Below are 14122 nucleotides of genomic sequence, written 5' to 3' on the forward strand. Positions count from 1 at the left end.
TTCACAATCCCATTCCATTCCTTTCCATTCCATTCCATTCCATTCCATTCCTTTCCAATCCAATCCACTTCACTCCACTCCACTACATTGAAATCCATCACATTCCATTTCATTCCATGCCACTCCACTACAGTCCACTCCACTCTACTCCACTCCACTCCATTCCGTTCCATTACATCCCATTTCATTCCACTCCATTCCACTCCATTCCACTCTAATGCACTCCACTCCACTCCACTCTGTTCCATTCCATTCCATTTCATTCGACTCCATTCTATTCCATACCTTTCTTTTGGCAGGGACTCACTCTGTCACAAAGGCTGGAGTGCAGTGGCACAATCTTAACTCACATTTCATTTCACCGTTCCGTTCCATTCCGTTCCGTTCCATTCCATTCCGTTCCGTTCCATTCCGTTCCATTCCGTTCCGTTGCATTCCACTCCACTCCACTCCACTCCGTAGAAATCCATCTCATTTCATTTCACTCCAGTCCTCTCCACTCCACTCCTCTCCACTCCACTCCATTCCATTTCATTCCAGTCCATTCCACTCCACTTCCCTCCACTCTGCTCCAATCCACTCCACTCAACTCCATTCCATTCCATTCCATTCCTTTCCATTCCATTCCATTCTATACTTTTCTCTCGACAGGGTCTTACTTTGTCACACAGGTTGGATTGCAGTGGCACAATCTCAACTCACATTTCGTTTCACCTTTCCATTCCATTCCATTCCTTTCCATTCCACTCCACTCCACTCCATTCCATTCCATCCAATTCCATTCCTCTCCAATCCACTCCAGTCCGCTCCTATCCATTCCATTCCATGCATTTCCATTCCACTTCATTCCACTAAATCCACTGCACTCTATTCCACTCCATTCCATTCCATTCTATTCCATTCCCTTCCATTGCATTCCATTCCATTCTATTCCATTCCATTCCATTCCATTTTACTTCACTCCACTCCAACTCCACTCCAAACTACTACATTCCATTCCATTCCACTCCCCTGCCCTCTACTCCAATCCCCTAAATTTCATCCCATTCCTTTCCACTCTATTCACTCCACTCCACTCCTCTCCGATCCACTTCACTCGTCTCCATTCCGTTCCATTCTATTACATCCCATTCCTTTCAACTCCATTCCACTCCACTCCATTCCACTCCACACAACTCCACTCCACTCCATTTAATTCTATTCCATTCCATTCCACCACATTGCATTCCATTCCTGTCCTTCGACTGGATCTCACTCTTTCACCCAGGCTGGAGTGCAGTGGCACAATCTCAGCTCACATTTCATTTAACCATTCTATTCCACTGCATTCCATTCCATTCCTTTCCATTCCATTCCATTCCATTAAATTCCATTCCATTTCATTCCATTCCACTCAACTCCACTGCACTTCTCTCCACTCCACTCCATGGCATTCCATTCCATTCCACTCTATTGCACTCCACTCTACTCCACTCCACCCGTTTCCAGTCCTCTCCATTCTATTCCTCTGCATCCCATTCCATTGCACTCCATTCCACTCCACTTCACTCCACTCCACTCCACTCCACTACATTACTTTCCGCTCCATTCCACTCCATTCCATTCCATTCCTTTGTTTTAACAGGATCTTACTCTGTCACCCAGACGGCAGTGCAATGCCAAAATCATAGTACACATTTCACTTCACCACTCCATTGCATTCCATTCCATTGCTTTCCATTCCATTCCATAACATTCCATACCTCTCCATAACATTCCATTCTATTCTACTGCAATCCATTCTATTCCCTTCCATTCCATTCCATTCCACTGCACTCCACTCCGCTGCATTCCATTGAATCCCATTCGATTCCACTCCATTCCATTCCACTCCACTCCACTCCATTCTATTCCATTCTTTTCCTTCCTGTTCCATTGCACTCCATTCCACTCCTCTCCAAAACTCTCCACTCCATTGCATTCCATACGAATCCATTGCACTACTTTGCATTCCATTCCTTGCTTTCGACAGGATGATTCCATCATCCAGTCTTCACTGCAGTGGCACAATCTCAGCTCACATTTCATTTCACCATTCCATTCCTCCACACTCCATTCCCTTCCATTCAATTCCATTCCATTCCAGTCCACTCCACTAAACTCCACCCCACTCCACTCCATTGTGTCCCATCCCATTCCACTGCACTCCACTCCATCCCACTCCTATCCACTCCAATCCATTCCTTTCCATAGCAACCCCCTCCTTCCACTCCACTCCACTCTGCTGCACTCCACTCCACTCCATTCTATTCCATTTCATTCGATGCCCCCACATTCCATTCCATTCCTTTCTTTCGACAGGATCTCACTCTGTCACCCAGGCTGTAGTGCAGTGGCACAATATCAGCTCATGTTTCATTACACCATTCCATTCCAATCCATTCCTTTACATTGTATTCCATTCCATTCCATTGTATTCCATTCCATTCCATTTAATTCCACTGCACTTCTTTCCATTCCACTCCACTCCATTCCATTACATTCCGTTCCATTCCATTCCATTCCTCTGCATTCCACTCCACTCCTCTACACTCAAGTCTATTCCAGTTCATTCCATTGCACTCCATTCCACTGCACTCTACTCCACTCCACTCGTCTCCATTCCATTCCATTCCTTGCCATTCCACTTCTTTCCATTCCATTCCTTCATTTCGACAGGATCTTACTCTGCAACCGAGGCTGGAGACCAGTGGCACAATATCAGCTCACGTTTCATTTCACCATTGCATTCCATTCCATTCCATAATATTCTAATCCATTCCACTCCACTCCGCTCTGCTCCGCTCCACTTCTCTCCATCCCAATCCATCCCATTCCACTCCACCACAATCCACTCCACTGCACTCCACTCTTGTCCTTTCCACTACACTCCACTCCATCCCATTCGATCACATTACGTTCCACTCCATTCCACTCCACTCGACTCCATTCCACTCTATTCCATTCCATTACATCCAATCCCATTCCACTCCACCCCACTCGACTGCACTCCACTCCACTCCATTGCCTTCCATTCCATTCTATTCAACTGCATTCCATTATATTCCTTGTTTTCGAGAGGATCTCACTCTCTGACCCACGCTAGAGTGCATTGGCACAATCTCAGCTCACCTTTCATTTAACCATTCCATTCCATTGCATTTCATTCCATTCCATTCCATTGTATTCCATTCCATTCCCTTCCTTTCCATTCCATTCCACTACATTTCACTCCAATCCACTTCACTCCATTCCACTCCGTCCCATTCCATTACACTCTAATCCACTGCATTCCACTCCACTGCACTCCATTCAATTTCATTGCATCCCATTCCATTCCACTGCATTTCACTCCAATCCACTTCACTGCACTCCATTCCTTTCCATTCCATTCCATTCCACTGGACTCCACTCCACTCCACTCCACTCCATTCTACTCCATTCCTTTGCATCCCATTACATTCAATTCCATTGCATTCCATTCCTTTCTTTTGACAGGATCTCACTGTTTCTCCCAGGCTGGACTGCAGTGGCGCAATTTCAGCTGACATTTCATTTCACTATTCCAATCCATTTCATTCGATTCCGTTCCATTACACTACACTCTACTCCATTCCATTGCATTATACTCCCTTACACTCCACTCCACTCTACGTCGTTCCATTCCATTCCATTCCACTCCACTCCACTGCAATCCTCTCCACTCGATCCCATTCCATCCCATTACATTCCACTAGATTCCACTCCACTCCACTCAACTCCGTTCCACTGCATTCCATCCCTTTCCATTCTTGCCATTCCCCTCCACTGCACAAAGTCAGCTCACGTTTCATTTCACCATTGGAATCCATTCCATTCCATTCCATTCCACTCCGCTCCACTCCACTCCATGCCTTTCCATTCCACTACATTCCAGTCCATTTCACTCTCCATTCCACTCCACTCCATCTCATTCTATCCCATTGCATTCCACTCCATTCCCCTCAACTCCACTCCACTCTGCTTCATTCCATTCCTTTCCATCCCACTCCACTCCATTCCATACCTCTCCACTCTACTCCATTCCACTCCTCTCCACTTCTTTCCATTCCATTCCATTCCATTTCATTCCATTCCAACTCTTTCTTTTGAGAGCATCTAACTCTGTCACACAGGCTGTTGAGCATTGGCACAATCTCTGCTGACATTTCATTTCTCCATTCCATTCCCTTCAATTCCATACCATTTCTTTCCTTTCCACTCCATTCCACTACACTCCACTCCATTCCATTCCATTCCATCCCATTCCATTCCACTCCACTGCACCCCACTCCACGCCACTCCATTCCATTCCATTCCACTCCATTTTGCTCCAATCCACTTCATCCATTCCACTCCATTCCATTCCATCCCATTCCATTCCACTCCTCTCCACTCCACTCCAATCCCCTCCATTCCATTCCATCCCATTCCATTCCACTCCATTCCACTCCATTCGAATCCACTCCACTCCACTCGACTATACTCCAATCCATTCAATTCCATTCTATTCCATTCCTTTCAATTGCATTGCATTCCTTTTTTTCAACAAGATCACGCTCTGTCACACAGGCTGGAGTTTAGTGGTACAATTTCAGCTCACATTTCATTTCACCATTCCATTCCATTTCGTTTCATTTCATTCCACTCCACTCCACTCCTCTAAATTACATTCCATTCCACTCCACTTTTCCCCACTACACTACACTCCCCTCCATTCCATCCCATTCCATTCCACTCTATTCCTCTCCACTCCACTCCACTGCACTCCACTCCACTCTATTCCTTTCCATTCCACTCCATTCGACTCCACTCCACTCCAATTCATTCCATCTCATTCCATTCCACTTCATTACACCCCACTCGAGTCCACTCCACTCCACTCCATTCTATTCCATTACATCAAATTCCGTTCCACTCCGTTACACTGATCTTGACTGCACACCACTCCACTCCATTCTATTCCATTACATCAAATTCCATTCCACTCCCTTCTACCCCACTGCACTCCATTCCACTACATTCCACTCCACTCCACTCCATTCCACTACATTCCATTCAATTCCCTCCACTCCATTCCATTCCACTCCTTTCTTTGACAGGATCTCACTGTCACCCAGGTTGGTGTGCAGTGCAAAAATCTCAGCTCACAATTCATTTCACCACACTATTCCATTCCCGTCAACTCCACTCCACTTCAATACACTCCATTCCATTTAACTCCATCCCATTCCGTTCCACTCCATTCCACTCCAATCCACTCCACTCCACGCCACTCCATTCCACTCCAATCCACTCCACTCCACTCCATTCCACTCCATTCCATTCTATTCCATTCCATTCCTTTCCATTCCATTCCATTCCATTCCATTCCATTCCATTCCATTCCATTCATTCAGCAGGATCTCACTCTGTCACCCAGGCTGTAGTGCCGTGGCACAATCTCTACTCACATATCATTTAACCATTCCATTGCATTCCATCCCATTCTGTTCCATTCCTTTTAATTCCACTCCTTTCCACTCCACGCCATTCTGTTCCATTACATTCCAGTCCATTCCAATACATTCCACTCCATTACCCTGCACTACATTCCATTCTATTCTATCCCATTCCATTCCACTCCATTCCACTTCTCTCCACTACAGTAGAATCCACTCCATCACATTTCTTCCTATTCCATTCCACTCCAGTCCACTCCACTCAACTCCAGTCAAGTCAACTCCACTGCACTCCATGCCATTCCATTCCACACTGTCCCATCCCATTCCATTACTTTCCACTCCACTCCACTGCACTCCACTCCACTTCACTCCATTCCACTCCATTCCACTCCATTCCACTCCATTCCATTCCAACCCATTCCACTCCATTCCATTCCATTCCATTCCACTCCACTCCATTCCATTCCATTCCACTCCACTCCATTCCATTCCATTCCATTCCACTCCACTCCATTCCATTCCATTCCACTCCACTCCATTCCATTCCATTCCATTCCATCCCATGCGGCTTCATTCCATTCTATTCCTTTCTTTCGGTATGGTCTCACTCTGTCAAACAGGCTGGATTGCAGTGGCACAATCACAGATCACATTACAATTCGCTATTCCATTACAATCCATTCCACTCCACTCCACTCCACTCTAATCCACTGCACTCCATTCCATCACACTTCATTCCATTAGACTCCATTCCATTCCATTCCTTTCTTTTGACAGGATCTCACTCTGTCACGCAGATTGGAGTGCAGTGGCACAATCTCAGCTCATATTTCATTTCAACGTTCCATTCAAATGTATTCCAGTGCATTCCATTCCTATGCATTCCATTCCATTCCATTCCTCTCCACTCCACTCCATTTCATTTCGTTCTGCTCCATTCCATTTCATTCTGTTCCGTTCCACTCCACTCCACACCATTCCATTCCATCTCATTCCATTCCACTCTACTCCACCCAACTCCACTCCACTCATCACCATTCCATTCCAATCCATCCAATTCCATTCCACTCCATTCAACTACACTGCTTACCACTCCACTCCAATCCACTCCCCTCCGCTCCACTCCACTCCGTTCTATTCCATTCCATTCCAATCTTTTCCGTTCCATTGCATTCCTTTCTTTTGGCAGGATCTCATTCTGTCACCCAGGATGGAGTGCAGTGGCAGAATCTCAGGTTTCATTTCATTTCAACTTTTCATTCAAATGCACTCCACTGCATTCCATTCCAATGCATTCCATTCCATTCCATTCCAATCCACTCCATTCCAGTCCACTTCATTCCATTCCATTCCATTCCACTCCATTCCTCTCCACTCCACTCCACTCCATTCCATTCCATCCCATTCCATTCCACTCCATTTCATTCCTCTCCATTCCACTCCACTCCACTCCATTTCATTCCAATCCATCCCATTCCATTCCACTCCATGCTCCTCCACTCCAATCCACTCCATGCCACTTCACTCCACTCCATTCCACTACCTTAAATTCCATTCCATTCCATTCCACTCCATTCCATTCCACTCCATTCCACTCCATTCCAGTACACTCGACTCGACTCCACTCCACTCCACTCCATTCCCTCCTATTCCATTCCAGTCCACTCCACTACACTCCATTTCATTCCATTTCTTTCCATTCCATTCCCCTCCATTCCACCCCACACCACTGAATTCCAGTCCCCTCCACTCCACTCCATTCCATTCCATTACGTTCAACTCCATTCCATTCCATAAATTTCTTTTGACAGGACCTCACTCTGTCACACAGGCTGGAGTGCAGTGGAAGAAACTCAGCTTATATTGCATTTTACTATTCCGTTCCATACCATTCTATTCCATGACATTCCATTGCACTCCACTCTACTCCACTCAACTCCACTCCACTCCACTACATTCCATTCCATTCCACTCCACTCGACTACACCCCACTACATTCTATCCCTTTCCATTCCACTCCTTTCCACTCCACTCCACTCCATTCCGTTAAATTACATCCCATTGCATCCCACTCCCTGCCACTCCATTCCTCTCCACTGCAGTCCACACCACTCCTTTCCACTCAATTCCACTCCACTACACTGCATTCCATTCCCTCCACTGCATTACATTCCATTGCTTTCTTTTCACAGGATCTCTCTCTGTCACCCAGGCTAGCGTGCAGTCCAGGAAACTCAGCTCACATTTGATGTCACCATTCCATTCCACTCTATTCAATTACACTCCATTCCATTCCACTCCACTCCACTCCAGTACACTCCATTTCATTCCATTCTGTTCCATTTAATTCCAATCCATTCCACTCCTCCCCATTCCACTCCACTCCATTCCAATCCATCCCATTACATTCCATTCTACTCCATTCCACTCCACTCCACTCCATTCCATTCCTTTCTTTCGCTACGATCTCACTCTGTCAAACAGGCTGGATTGCAGTGGCACAATCACAGATCACATTACAATTTGCTTTTCCATTACACTCAATTCCACTCCATTCCACTCCACTCTAATCCACTCCATTCCATCGCATTCCAATCTGTTTCACTCCATTCCACTCTATTGCTTTCTTTTGACAGGATCTCACTCTCTCATGCAGGTTGGAGTGCAGTGGCACTATCTCAGCTTATATTTCATTTCAACATTCCATTCAAATGGATTTCACTGCATTCCATTCCAATGCATTAAATTCCATTCCATTCCACTCCACTGCATTCCACTCCACTCCATTCCAATCCTTTCTGCTCCACTCCACTCCACACCATTCCATTTCATCTCATTCCATTCCACTCCAACCATCTCCAATCCACTCCTCTCCATTCCATTCCAAAACATCCGATTCCATTCCACTCCATTTGACTACACTCCACACCACTCCACTCCACACCACTTCACTCCATTCAATTCCATTCCATTCCAATCCTCTCCATTCCATTGCATTCCTTTCTTTTGGCAGGATCTCATTCTGTCACCCTGGATGGATTGCAGGGGCAGAATCTCACATCACATTTCATTTCAACGTTCCATTCAAACGCATTCCACTGCATTCTATTCCAATGCATTCCATTCCATTCTATTCCATTCCAATCCACTCCACGCCACTCCACTCCATACCGTTCCATTCCATTCCAATCCATTCCTCTCCACTCCACTCCATTCCATTCCATCACGTTCCATTCCTCTCCATTTCACTACACTCCACTGCACTCCACTCCAATCCACTCCACTCCACTTCACTCCACTCCACTCCATTCCATTCCACCCCATTACAGTCCATTTCTTTCTATTGACATGATCTCCCTCTGTCACCCAGGCTGGAGTGCAGTGACACAATCTCAGCTCACATTTCATTTCACATTTCCATTCCATTCCATTACACTCCGTTCCATTCCACTCCGTTCCATTCCAATCCATTTCATTCCAGTCCATTCCATTCCACTCCTCTCCACTCCACTCCACTCCACTGAAATCCATCCCATTCCGTTTCACTCCATTCCACTCCACTCCAGTCCTCTACACTCCACTCCACTCCATTCCATTCCATTCCATCCCATTTCAATCTCTTCCCCTCCACTCCACTGCACTCCACTCCACTCCACTCCACTCCATTCCATTCCATTCCATACAACTCCATTTCATTCCATCCGATTCTTTTGACAGGGTCTCACTGTCACACTGTCTGGAGTTCAGTGGCACAATCTCAGCTCACATTTCATTTCACCATTCCATTCCATTCCTTTCCATTGCATTCCATTCCATTCCATTCCATTCCACTCCACTTCATTCGACTCGACTCCACCACACCCCACTCCATTCCATTGTATTCCACTTCCTTCCTTTTCATTTCGGTCTTTTGACAGGATCTCACACTCTCACCAGGGCTGGAATACAGTGGCACAATCTCAGCTCACATTTCGTTTCACCGTTCCATTCCATTTCATTTCATTCCATTCCATTCCAATCCACTCCACTGCACTCCTCTCCACTCCACTCCAATCCATTCCATTCCTTTCCATTCCATTCCATTCCACTCCTTTCCGTTCCACTCCACTCCTCCCCAATCCATTCCTCTCCATCGCATTCTATTGCACGCCATTCCACTCCACTCCACTCCACGCCATTCCATTCCATTCCATTCCATAACATTCCATTCCACTTTCATTCTGCTCCATTCCGGTCCATTCCATTCCGCTCCATTGCATTCCATTTGTTCCTTTCTACAGGATCCCACTCTCTCATGCACAGTGGAGAGCAGTGGCACAATCTCAGCTCTAATTTCATTTCATCATTCCATTCCATTTCATTCCACTCCACTCCTCTCCACTCCAACCCATTCCCTTCCATCCCATCCTATTCCACTCTAGTGCACTCCATTCCACTCCATTCCACTCAATTCCAGTCCAGTCCATTCCACTCCACTCCACTTCACTGCACTCCACTCCATTCCATCCCGTTCCATTCCACTCCACTCCACTCCAGTTCATTCCACTCCATTCGGTTTCACTCCATCGCATTCCATTCCATTCCATTCCACATTACTCCACTCGACTGCACTCCACTCAACTCCAATCCATTCCACTCCACTCCATTCCATTCCTTTCCATTCCATTCCATTCCACTCAATCCCACTCCACTCCACTCCACTCCATTCCATTCCATTGCATTCCGATCCATTCCATTCCATTTCTTTCTTTAGACAGGATCTCACTCTTTCACCCATGCTGTAGTGCAGTGGCACAATCTGTGTTCACATTTCATTTCTCCGTTCCATTCCAATCCACTGCATCCCATTCCATTCCACTCCATTCCACTCCATTCCGCTCCACTCCACTCCCCTCCACTACATTCCATTCCATTCCATTCCACTCTATTCCATTCCATTCTTTTCTTTCGACGGAATCTCACTCTGTCACCCAGGCTTTAGAGCAGTGGCACAGTCTCAGCTCACATTTCATTTCACTATTCCATTCCATTCCATTATATTCCGTTCCATTCCATTCCATTCCATTCTATTCCACCCCATGCCATTCCACTCCACTACACTCCAATCCACTCAACTCCACTCCACTCCATTCCATTTCATTCCATTCCACTCCTTTCCACTCCACTCAATTCCATTCCATGCCATTCCAATCCACTCCATTGTTATCCACTCCACTCCACTCCAGTCTTCTCCATTCCATTGCACTCCATCCAATTCTTTTCCTCTCCACTCCACTCCACTCCACTCCACTCCATTCCATTCCATTGCATCCCATTCCATTCCACTCCGTTCCATTCCACTCCTTTCATTTAACAGGTTCTCACACTGTCCCCCAGGCTGGGTTGCAGTGGCACAATGTCAGCTCAGACTGCATTTCACCATTCCATTTCATTCCATTCTATTCCATGCCATTCCGTAGCATTCCATTCAATTCGACTCCACCCATCTCCACTCCACTTTACTCCGTTCCATTCCCCTCCATTCCACTCCTCTTCACTCCACTCCACTCCACTGCATTCCATTCCATCCCATTCCATTCCACTCCTCTCCTCTCCCCTGCAATCTACTCCATTCCATTCCTTCCCATTCGATTCCACTCCACTCCACTCCACTCCATTCCATTCAATTCCAAGCCATTCCATTCCATTCCTTTCTTTTGACAGGATCTCACACTGTCACACAGACTGGAGTGCAGTGGCACAAACTCAGCGCACATTTCATTTAACCGTTCTATTCCATTCCACTCCATACCACTTGACTCCACCCCAGTCCACTCCATTCCATTCAATTCCATCCCATTCTGTTCCACCCCATTCCACTCCACTCCACTCCACTCTACTCCACTCCACTCCATTCTATTCCACTGTATCCCATTCCATTCCACTGCATTCCATTCCACTCGACTCCATTCCATTCTATTCCACTGCATCCCATTCCATTCCATTCCATTCCATTCCATTCCATTCCACTCCACTCCACTGCACTCCATTCCATTGCATTCCATTCCATTCCACTACATTCCATTGCATTCCACTCCATTCCATTCCATTCCTTTCTTTCGACAGGTTCTCTCTCTGTTAGCCTGGCAGGAGTGCAGTGGCATAATCTCAGCTCACATTTCATTTTACCATTCTATTGCATTCCATTCCATTCTATTCCATTCCATTGTATTCCACTCCACCCTCACTCCACTCCTTTCCACTCCATCCCATTCTTCCCCACTCCATTCTATTCTTTCCTTCGACATGATCTCATTCTGTGTCAGATGCTGGAGTGTAGTGGCACAATATCAGCTCACATTTCATTACACCATTCCATTGCATTCTATTGAATTCCACTCCAATGCACTCCACTCCACTCCACACAAGTCCATTCCATTCCATTTCACTCCTTTCCACTCCACTCCACTCCCCTCCACTCCATTCCATTGCACTCCATCCCATCCCATTCCATTCCACTCCACTGCAATCCTCTCCACTCCACTCCATTTCACTCCAATCTATTCCATTACTTTGCATTCCATTTCACTTCAATCCATTCCATTCTTTTGTTTCGACAGGAACTCACTCTGTCATCCAGGCTGGAGGGCAGTGGCACAATCACAGTTCACATTTCATTTCACCATTCTATTTCATTCGATTCCTTTCCATTCCATTCCATTCCATTACACTCCACTCTACTCCACTCCTCTCGACTCCATTCCACACCACTCTACTCCACTCCACTCCTTTCCATTCCATTCCATTCCACTCCATTCCATTCCATTCATTTCTGTAGACAGGATCTCACTCTGTCGCCCAGGCTGGAGTGCAGTGGCAGAATCTCATTTCACATTTCATTTCAGCATTCCATTCCATTCAAAACAATTTCATACCATTCCATTCCATTCCACTCCACTCCACTGCCCTCCACTCCATTCCATTCCATCCCTTTCCATTCTACTCCATGCCACTCAACTCCTTTCCACTCCACTCCTCTGCACTCCACTCCACCCCACTCCAATCCACTCCATTCCATTCCATTCCATTGCACTCAATTTCGCTCTATTCCTTTCTTTCAACAGGATCTCACTCTGTCACCCATGCTGGAGTGTAGTGGCACAATCTCAGCTCACATTTCATTTCACCATTGCATTTCACTCCATTCCATTTCATGCCATTCCAGAGCATTCCATTCAATTCGACTCCACCCATCTCCACTCCACTCTACTCCATTCCATTCCCCTCCATTCCACTCCTCTTCACTCCACTCCACTCCACTGCATTCCATTCCATCCCGTTCCATTCCACTCTATTCCACTCCACTCCACTCCTCTCAACTCAATTCCACTACACTCCACTCCATTCAATTCCATTCCATTACCCTCAATTTCATTCCATTATTTTCTTTCGACATGATCTCACTCTGTCACCCAGGCTGGAGTGCAGTGGCATAATCTGAGCTCACATTTAATTTCTCCATTCCATTCCATTCCTCTCCACTCCAGTCCACTGCAGTCCTCTACACCACACTCCATTCCACTCCTCTGCATTCCCCTGCACTCCACTCCATTCCATTCCTTCCCATTCCATTCCTCTCCACTCCACTCCGTTCCATTCTATTCCACGCCATTCCATTCCATTCCTTTCTTTTGACAGGATCTCACACTGTCACACAGACCGGAGTGCAGTGGCACAAACTCAGTTCACATTTCATTTAACCGTTGTATTCCATTCCACTCCATTCCACTCGACTCCAACCAGTCCACACCAGTCCATTCAATCCATCCCATTCTATTCCACCCCATTCCACTTCACTCCACTCCACTCTACTCCACTCCACTCCATTCTATTCCACTGCATCCCATTCCATTCCACTTCATTCCATTCCACTCCACTCCACTTCACTCCATTCCATTCTATTCCACTGCATCCCATTCCATTCCACTCCATTCCATTCCACTCCACTCCACTCCATGCCATTCCATTCCATTCCATTCTATTCCATTCCATTTCATTCCATTCCATTCCATTCCATTTCATTCCATTCCACTCCATTCCATTCCATTCCTTTCTTTTGACAGGATCTCACACTGTTAGCCTGGCAGGAGTGCAGTGGCATAATCTCAGCTCACATTTCATTTTACCATTCTATTGCATTCCATTCCATTCTATTCCATTCCATTCCACTCCACTCCACTCCATTCCACTCCATGCCATTCTACCCGATTCCATTCCATTCTTTCTTTTGACATGATCTCACTCTGTGACACAGGCTGGAGTGCAGTGGCAGAATATCAGCTCACATTTCATTTCACCATTCCATTCCATTCCACTGAATTCCACTCCAATGAACTCCACTCCACTCCACACCAGTCCATTCCATTCCATTCTACTCCATTGCACTCCACTCTAATCCCCTCTACTCCATTCCATTGCACTCCATCCCATTCCATTCCACTCCACTCCACTCCTCTCCCCTCCACTCTATTCCACTCCAATAAATTCCGTTCCATTCCATTCCATTCCTCTTCATTTCATTCCATTCTGTTGTTTCGACAGGAACTCACTCTGTCATCCAGGCTGGAGTTCACTGGCACAATCACAGTTCACATTTCATTTCA

This window comes from Pongo pygmaeus, chromosome 14 (assembly GCF_028885625.2).
Source record: "Pongo pygmaeus isolate AG05252 chromosome 14, NHGRI_mPonPyg2-v2.0_pri, whole genome shotgun sequence".
Lineage (NCBI taxonomy): Eukaryota > Metazoa > Chordata > Mammalia > Primates > Hominidae > Pongo > Pongo pygmaeus.